This window comes from Mesoplodon bidens (genome assembly GCF_964165515.1).
Source record: "Mesoplodon bidens genome assembly, chromosome: 1".
Classification (NCBI taxonomy): domain Eukaryota; kingdom Metazoa; phylum Chordata; class Mammalia; order Artiodactyla; family Ziphiidae; genus Mesoplodon; species Mesoplodon bidens.
This window is the reverse complement of record NC_138176.1, coordinates 19,849,702-19,859,470: the sequence shown is the minus strand read 5'-3', so window position 1 is coordinate 19,859,470 and position 9,769 is coordinate 19,849,702. Positions and strand designations below refer to the sequence as shown.

At 46.1% G+C, this 9,769-nt stretch overlaps 1 pseudogene across 1 annotated transcript; it reads left to right on the top strand.

The window, feature by feature from the left end:
* Nucleotides 1-6,495: 6,495 nt before the first annotated feature.
* On the top strand, nucleotides 6,496-7,115 carry LOC308623935 (oxaloacetate tautomerase FAHD1, mitochondrial-like; annotated as a pseudogene). The gene has a single exon. The product of its transcript is annotated as an oxaloacetate tautomerase FAHD1, mitochondrial-like (transcript).
* The last annotated feature ends 2,654 nt before the right edge of the window (nucleotides 7,116-9,769 follow it).

The following is a 9,769-nucleotide window of genomic DNA, read 5'->3' as shown; positions in this document are numbered from 1 at the left end:
TTTCAAATTTTTATATTGTCAAATCCATAAAATTTTTATTTTTTAATCCATCAAAAATTTTATTCAATTTTTCTTTTGTGTCATATCTAGAAAAATCTCTCCTATCCTAAGATTATATGTTCACCTATATATTTTTCCCAATACCTTTTAGGTTTTGTTTTTACACTTAAATCCTCATAATTTAATTACAATGCAGTTTAAGCTAATATCCAAATCAAAGGATTTAAATTATCAGGAGGAAGATTTTGATTCACTATGTGAGTGAAATTTCTAATGATTTAAAAGCGGACAAAAAGAGAAGAGATTGACAACTGCAGAAATAAGCTAATGTCATAGCTTGACCTTCTACCGGGTTTTAAGAATTGCCTGGCATTCTCTAAGTGCTCAATTAACATTTGCTGAAAGAACGAAGGTACGAGAGAGCTTCGTGGCGCCTTTCAACGCTGCTTCTCTGACTTGGTTTGGTTTCTAGCTCACACCATCTCCACAGATCCTTCCAGAATTGGAGATTGTGCCTCTCAGGTGTGAAGCAGACAAGAGGATGGGATGACACGGAGAGAGCTAATTCCAGGGGGTTTCCTTTTCAAATTTCAACCTCCACATGTTGAGTAAAGATTTGAAGGTTCATCTCTGTTTGTTGGTCACTAAGATGGGAGTGAAATAAGTAGGCGAGCCAGTCCTTAGGCAAAGGGATTTACAAGCAGATTGGGCGGGTGAAGCAGGTACCCGTGAGGACTGAAGGAAAAGCACGTGCACCATCAAGGAAGAGGGCTGTAGGAAAGAAGGGGTGGGGGGGATGCTGCTGCAGGGTCTTGAAAACAGCCAAGATGCATTTTATGATTTGTGTCCAGAGGTTTGCTCCAAGTGGTTCTCTCCTGAATGACTCTTCTAAGAAGCTCTCTGTTCCGAAAACTGAAGAAATCACAAGAGGTAAGAATTTCTTTTCTACTTTTTCAAACAACTCAGTGACTTGGGGGAGAAGAAAATGTACATACTTTTTAAAATGATAAGTGAAACATGAGTACACATAATGTCTATACACACACCTGCATACAAAACCCGTGTGTGTGTACATGTGCATATGTACCTGTCTGATGCTTGATTTATTGTTATATTTTTTCTCAATAAAGGTACTGTACATTCTAGATTATACCAGCCCAGGGTAAAAGTAGGGTCTTGATGATAGTGACAAATAAGAATTTCTGTCTCTACCTCATGTGTTCTGTGGAGACGCCAGCATCCCTTAAAGGACTCAAGAACACGTCTGCTCGCCTCCTGGTAACCCAAGGCACCTGCCGTCTCTGCCATTCTGGTTTACCCATCTCAGGGGTGCCAAGAGTGGCGGCTCTGCCTCCTGTCCTCCTGAGCCGTCTGTGCCCAGCTGACCAACACCAGGAGGCAGAGGATGATGTCTGCATCCAGGGGCTGCCTTCGGTAGCACCTGAGTCTGCCCAGGGTTCCAGCAGTTTCCATTTTAATGGCTCTGTAATTTTACCTTCCGTGGCCAAGATTCACGTGAATCTTTGGGGATTGGGCAGGGGGATGATTTGATGGGCAGCTGTACGGGAAGCCCCTTCCCATCCTGACACTGGTTTATTCCGTTTGGAGAGGATGTGGGCAACTCTGCAGCTCTTCTCCTTTCCTGGACTCCTTGTTTCTTCAGGCCAAGTCTTCTTGCCCTGATGTGCCTGAAGTCTAGGATGAACATAGTTTATCGGACACGCTTACCCACTGAGGACTCACATGATGGATTTCCAAATGGGCTCCAAAGCCAGCTGCTTTGGTTTGTACCATTTATTAGCTGGGTGATCCCAGTCACATGGCTTCACCTCTTTGGGCCTTGTTACTCATCTGTAAAGTGGAGATAGTAGTACCTACATCACAATATTGCTATGGAGATTCTCTGAGTTAATATAAATGAAATGGTTAAAAAAAAGTGCTAGGTAGATGGTAAGCACCTAGGTCAAAAGACAACAACTGTTATTTTAACTTCAGGCTCATTCTCCTGTGTTTTAGATTTTGCTTGATTGGAAAGTTCTAATCGACATAGGCTCCTCATGGACTTCAAAGGGTTGAAAGACGAAAACACAGGAAAGCCATTCAAATAGTGCTGATCATCACATCTACCCAGGTTTGGGGCTACTTTTGAGGACCAATGGCTTGGCTAGACCAACTTTCCTTCTTCCTTTCCTGTGTCCTTCCTTAAATATTTTCTGGACAGAACAGACTTGTTTCATGTTCTCACTGAGCTCCAGTTCTTATAGAAAAGGAATAAAAGGAAAGAACATAATTGGGAGAATGGGAGAGAAAAGAGATTCATAGGGTGGGCAGTGGTGTTGGGCATACAAGTTTTGGAGTCTGACAAAGACTGTCCTTGTCATCTCTAGTGTGACCTTAATTGCTTAGCTATTTAGAACTCAAGATCTTAACAAGGGGGTTACTATCTACCTATCTTATGGGGTGGGGGTGAGGATTAAAGGAGAGAACTTATATGGTAGCTACTCAATAGATATTCATTTCTTACCTCCCTCCTGTCCTTACCCTAACAAGATAAAGCCAAGGTCATAAGTTGCCTGCCCATGACATAGACCTTGGAAGAATTCAGAAGCCTTCAAAAGATTATTTTTAAAAGAGTTTATCTAGCAACACTCATTCCGTAATGTTTTCCCTTAACAGATTTTTTTTTTTTTTTTTTTTGTCTTTTAAAGCAGGGGGCTCGTCTGAAGCAGGTACAGGTGAAATCTGCCAATGGTAGCTGGATCCAAAGATGGCAGTTCCATCACTTGGAAACTGACTTCTTCTGACTGCTGGTGTTGTGAAATGATGTGGGCAATTGACACATTTTGTCACTTTCCATCTGCTCCTTCCTCTCCCCCCCTTCGTTGGTATTTTTGGAAGAATGGTTAAGTATATCAACCTTCAAAAAAAAAGTAATTATTAAATCTGTCTTGTCATCAAGATGTAGTGGGGTGGTGTGTCATGCATACCTCTTGGCAGTGTCTAAATCTGGATTTTAGAAACAAGATGAATTTTTTCCTTCGCCCTTTTTTTCCTTTTAAAAAAGTTCAGCTTCTGCAGGAACCTCATGGTTACTTTTCAGAGCTTGTCTTGATTTAATCGGTAGCAAAATGACTTACCCATTTTGAACAGCTCTGCCGAGGTCCACCAAACCACACAGAGCTGGGTGGTGACTACAGTGAGCTTTGCCACTTACAAAAAATAGTTTTTTGGTTTATTAACTTTTTATGTCTGGAGCCTGAAATATGGAGCTTCAGCAATATGCTCATGTGAGCCTACTGGCTGGTTGGGCTGCTGGATGAATGAAACGGTGCTTAAGGGGGTTACTATGGAGAAGTTACTACCGCCATTATTGAATAAGCTCACCCTGTGTGAGCAACTGGAGAAGTACTTTAGGTGCCTTATTTCCACTGAGACCCTCCAAAACCACAGCTAGTATTTATCGAGTGCTTACTGTGCATCAAGTTGTGCTCAGTGATTTTATAGCATCTCATTTGACCTTCATATCTTCCTAGGAAGTGTAATTACCTAGTGAGGATGCAAGTGAGAGTAACTTGACTCAGCTCTCTTCAATTTCCAAGCTAGTTTTATTGGACGATGAAACTGAAAACAAAAAAAGTCTTTGGGATAAATCTGGATAGCTTTAGGCCTGGCTGTATCCAGGTGCTCAAATGATATGATCAGAGCTCTCTTTCCTCATACTGCTTTGCCTTCCTTTATATTGACTTTGTTCTCAGCAGAAACTCTCTGTGAGGTAGATGGCCACCAGTGGCTCTGACTTATATCCTCCCAGTGTAGAGACCCAAGTAGAAAGAAAGTGCTTTTGCTCAGTGGCTCCAGCAGTCACTCTGAGTGTACTATATTTGGTTGCACGCTCCAAAGGTAGTCTTCAAACCTGAACCAGAGAGGTAGACTAGATTGAGTGGCCAGAGCTGGGTCACGTGCTTATACCGGGTCCTTTGAGGGGAGGAGTAAGGTCCACCCCATCCATAGCATATGGAGTGAGACTGGGAAGGGATGGTATTCCCAAACTGGGGCCCTTTAATCCAAAGAAGACAAAATATCAGGCATCCACCACAGTTCTATTATTGGGTCCATTTCATAGATGAAGAGACTGAGGGTCAGAGAATTTGTGCAATTTAAGATCTCCCCACTGGGAAGTGCTGGAACTGGAATTTGAACCCTCAGTCCATCTTCCTTCCATTATTTGGCCTATTTTGGGCCTGACCAAATATACTACAGTCCTTGACTCAGGAGCACCTCTTGCGTCTTTCTGCGGGCCTGGCTTCCTTCAGGTTAGTGGTGAGCAATTAGAGCCAGTTGTCAAACAAGAAGTAATCCAGTTACACAGGTAGAAGATTAGAAAAAAGCTCTGCTGTGTGCTGTGAATCTGATTACTGTACATGATGAATCTGCCCGCAAAGAACCTTGGCAGAGCGGACAGGCACAGAGCGAGTTCCTTGGGAAGCAGGGAAGGTGCATGAAATTGCCACCCTAATATGTCACTAGGGAGCCTTCTGCTGGGCTCTGTTCTCGGGTGCATAGGAAACATGAGGCAGGTGGGCTGATTCTGCTGTCCTCGCGGTTGGGGTTGGCAACTCCCTGCAGTTGAACCAGGACCACTTGCTCCGGACACTGAGCGATTACCAGGAAGGAGATCTGTGGGCTCCCAGACCACCCTTCCACAATCTGCAGTGTTGATTCTGCAAGTGTTGGATGGGAACTTCTGGTTGCACAGGAGAGGATTCAGATGGGATATACACAGCTGGAGCATTAAATTCCAGAGAGCACATGGTGAGAAGTGTATTCCATCCCCTGTTCTCTATCAGTCTTTCTGATCAGCATCTCCCCAAGACTTTGTCCTTGATGTAGGCACATCCCAGCAACAAATCACCACTCTCTCATTTTCTTTCTAACACTAGCAGGATGGGCCTCACGCTCAGAGCCTTTGGCAGGCAATAGCATGCAGCTGGAATTCCATGGCATTGTTTTTGTTTTTACTGTATTTACCTTTATGGTTTCTTTCCATTATGGCAGGGGGCACTGGTTTTCTACTTACGATAGGCACATACATTTTGTGCACAAAATACATTTCTTTTAGTAAAAGAAGGTGAGTGGGTTGAAAGAAAACATTCTTAATTAGATGTGTCATATGTATCAGTCAGGGGTCAACCAAATAAACAGAGGCAGTAGGAGATATGTATGGAGATTTATTGCAAGGGGCTCACATAGGTGTGGGTCTGGCTAGGTGAGTTTGAAATCCATAGGTGGGTGGTCAGGGCGGGCAGGCTGGGCTGAACCTGCTTCCACAGGGGGAATTCCTTCTGCTTCTGGGAAACCTCAGCTCTCAAGATGTCTGAACTAATTGAATCGATCCATTCAGATCATCTGGGATACTCTCCCTTACTTAAAGTCAACTGATTACAGACTTTAATCATATCTACAGATGCTTTTACCTAGATTAGTGTTTGATTGAGTAACTGGGGCTGTTGCTTTGCCAGGTTAACACACAGGAGTTCCCACTAGAGAGCGGCACAGGTGACACAGCCTAGTGGAGGTTGTGAAGGAGGTAAGTCAGTGATGGGCAGTTACTACCTGAACTAAGCAGGTGGGGCAAATGGCTAGGATATTTAAGTCCTGATGAGGGAGCTGGGCGTTCAAGCCGGAAGTGAGACTTTCTGAGCTTGGAGATGGTATTTTAGCCATGTGGGTGTTGGCAGGAGCCTTGGAAAGTGGCGCAGGGAGAGCGGAGCACAGCAGCCTGCCTTTTGGACCACCTTCTCTTAGGTTCATTTTCTATGGGACCAGCTTCTGTTTGCCTCTCTTTTCCTAATTTCGTCTGTGAAGCTTAAGAGAGGTAAGTTTGGTCTTTTATTTTTTTTAACATCTTTACTGGAGTATAATTGCTTTACAATGGTGTGTTAGTTTCTGCTTTCTAACAAAGTGAATCAGCCATATGCATACATGTCCTCCCTCTTGTGTCTCCCTCCCACCCTCCCTATCCCACCCCTCTAGGTGGTCACACAGCACCAAGCTGATCTCCCTGAGCTATACAGCTGCTTCCCACTAGCTATCTATTTGACACTTGGTAGTGTATATATGTCCATGCCACTCACGTGGGTTTTTTCTCAGAAAAAGTCTGCAGGCAGGCGCGGTGTGGGGCTGCTGAGGGCCACCTGAGAGGCAGCGTCCGCTGGAGAGCTGTGCCGGAGCCTCCGCCTCTCTCCGGGGACCAGGCTGCGTCCCCAGGCTGGGCAGCGCCGAGGGAGCCACCAGACAGCAGCTCCCAAGGGGACTCGCACCGCGACTCCCAGGCACCGAGGGCAGAGTCAGGGGGACAGCGCTCCGAGGTAGTCGGTCCTCTCTGGGCAGCTGTAGGTGTCCGATGGCCGGCCGGGCAGAGTCCACGTGACTCCGGGGGCCACGGGCAGGAGCGTGGCTGCCGCCAGGCCGCCTTCCCGCTCCTGAGGGTGGGGGATGAGCATCGTGTGCGCGGGCAGGAGCCGCGCGGCCCCTGTCGGGGAGACGCAGAGCGCCCTGCAGAGAGAGCCAGCCGGAGCTCTTCCCCGGAGCCTCCACTGCCCGCGCTCGCCGGTCCTCGTGCCCACCTACGTGTACAGCCTGCACCGTGAGCTCCAGCTGGGGGTGGTGATGCTCAAGCGCTTCTGCGCCGGCCAGGAGGCCGCGGCCATGGACTGAGTGGCCGGCTACGCTCTGTGCTTGGACGTGAACGCCAGGGACACGCAGGAAGAGTGCAAGAAGAAGGGGCTGCCTGGAACTCAGGCCAAGAGCTCCACGGCCTCCTGCCCCGTCAGAGTGTTGGTGCCCAAAGAGAAGATTCCTGACCCTCAAAGCCTGAAGCTCTGGCTCAAGGTCAATGGCTAACTCAGGCAGGCGGGTGAAATATCCTTCATGATTTTTTTCCATCCCCCTACACCATCAGCTACGTTTCGAAAATAATGAACTTGGAAGAAGGAGATATTATCTTGACCGGGATGCCAAAGGGAGTGGGACCTGTTAAAGAAAACAATGAGATCCAGGCTGGTATACAGAGGGTCGTCAGTATGAGATTTAAGGTGGAAAGGCCAGAATATTGAGTCTATATTTCAAAGCACCCTAACTTCTTAACAGAAGTTTCAGGGGAAAAGGGAACAAGACAAAAGCAAGAAAAGGTTATTTAATTAAATGTGATAATCCTTTAATAAGAAACCAATCTTTAAAAATGACTGGATTGCTATGCCTCAACTCAAGGAAAAACCTGATCTAGAAGAGCTGGGCCGGAAATGGAAACGAGAGACAGTGTCTTCTAGGAATCAACAAACCAAATGTTCAGAAGACTTACTTTCCTTTCCTAGAGCTGGACTGGATAAGACTTTTCACTGGGTCATTCTGGGACCAGGTGTTCAAGACTTAAAATCTGCAAAGAAAGCAGAAAAGCACGTTTCGTCAGTGTTTCCCAACTTTCCTTGATCATTAAAATCATCTGGAAGTATTTGTAAAATTAAAATTTCCAAATTACTGGCCCATCCCAGGCCCCATGTATTAGTTAATGGAATTAATCTCTAGCACTCCAAGTGATTCTTATCATGGAAATGTGGGAAAACACTACACAGTCAGTTAATTAAAAGTTTTATTTAATAAGTGAGCAATTAATGAAGACCTCACTCATTTGCTTAGGGGGTGTATTCTGGCCCATAGATTCTGGTTTCGGGATAATTTTTAAACTATTGTTTCCCAGATAAATACTGTCTTTTGTTTACTCTGCCCTCCCCCCAAAAAAAGAAAAAATGAGAAAGTCTGCAAAAGGGTAGGACTCCAATCATATAACCAGATGGTGACTGTGATTCTCGTAAGGCCTCCCCTCATCACCAGTGACACCCTTTACTAAACTCTTCACTGTCAGATGGACTTCATCTTTTTTTTTTTTTTTTTTTTTTTTTTGCGGTACGCGGGCCTCTCACTGCTGTGGCCTTTCTTGCTGCGGAGCACAGGCTCCGGACGCGCAGGCTCAGCGGCCATGGCTCACGGGCCCGGCCGCTCCGCGCCCTGTGGGATCCTCCCGGACCGGGGCACGAACCCGTGTCCCCTGCATCGGCAGGCGGACGCCCAACCACTGCGCCACCAGGGAAGCCCTGGACTTCATCTTTGAAGCTCCAAGGTAGCCCCATCCAGTGATAATGGTCATTGAATTGGAAATGTAATTACATGATTATTAATCAAATTTTTTTTCCTCCAGATTGAAGAAACAACTGAAAAAGTCCATGGGGAACTTCTTGTTGTGGCAATTGGAAAAGTATGTGGAACTTGCACTTAGATGAGAAGATTGATTCCAGGTGAGTTTCCTGGGGATGCGAGGGGGAGGGGAGGGCAGTTGGTTTCATTTTTTAAAGACCAGAATTTTCTCTTTCCTTTGGAGGCCTTAATTAACTTTCTGGACCATGAGCCATGCCTTCATAGAACACAGAACTGATCAGATTTCCAGTGCTTGACCCACGGAGCAGTGATGGTAAGTGAACGTCTTTGCTAACATTCTGAGATTGATATTGTGACAAGTGAAGTGTGGCCTGGAAATCTCTTTTCCATCACTGCGAATGTACAGTGTTTGTCACGGTAATTGCCCTGGTCTAGTCCTCCTCCCAGAGCTTCAGAATCAGGAGTTCCCCCTCTGGTGACCAGAGGAAGGACTGGATCACTTGGATCACTTTCTAACATTAGCCACAAAGAGATGGGTGGGTTTGAGTGCCTGTTTCATGTTCTCTGGTATCTGAAAGGCAAATCATATTCTGGGGATCCCTAGGGGAAAATTGTCCTACTTAAGTCTGTTGAGATAAGAGGAAAAAGCATATTGCAACTTTCTTTTCCGTGGCCTAAAATCTTCAAGTTTGCATATAACATCCAGCCAGGTAAATAGGTCTCATTTCAAGGGCCAACCTCACCTGAGTGGTAGGGGCTGCCTGAGGGCAGGGAGGATGCCAGGCCTTCCCTAGGCCCAAAGGGGAAAGTCCTGAGACTGTTACTGATGTCTGTCATGGGTGGTGGGCATGGGGGTAAGAGTGGCCTGGGGATGAAGCCACAGAATGTAAAGATTAATATTTAGATTAAGGTAGAATTTCTGTGCTTTTTTCCCCCTCACTTAGATTGTAAACTACTTGAGGGCAGGATTTGGGAGTCGTTCATTTATAGTGAAGGTGACTGCTTCTTTTAGACAGCCTCTTGCCCTATGCATGCTTTAAACATGGAGCAACTCTATCATGCCCACCTCCCTCCAGAAGCCCCTCTCTGACCCTGCCAAGGCTATCCAAAGACATCGGGGAGGGGATTTTACTGAATGTCTTGTCCAAAGACAAGGAGTTCCATTGCTCACTCTCCGTCTGAATCTCCTCCGGATTATTTTAGGACTTGGGCTTGGCTGCATGGAGTGCTGGCTTGACTCGCAGGGCTTAATCCCATGGGAGTTTATTTTTCTCTTATAACAAGGATTCTGGAGGTGGGCTTCCCACGGGCAGCAGCTCCACCTTGGTGGAGGTTTTCCTGGCTTCCTCTGTCTTTGTGCTCTGCCGTCTCTGGCACATGGCTTTCATGCTCAGGCTTATCATCTCATGGTAGCGAGAGGATTGCTTCCCCTGCAGGCCTCAGGTCCATATTCCGGAGGAAGGAGGAGAAGGCAGGAGAGCATCAGTCACGTTGCCAGTTGAGCCGGTCCCTTTTTATCAACATCCAGCAGGTTTCTGCTTCCATGCTTCCATCTCTC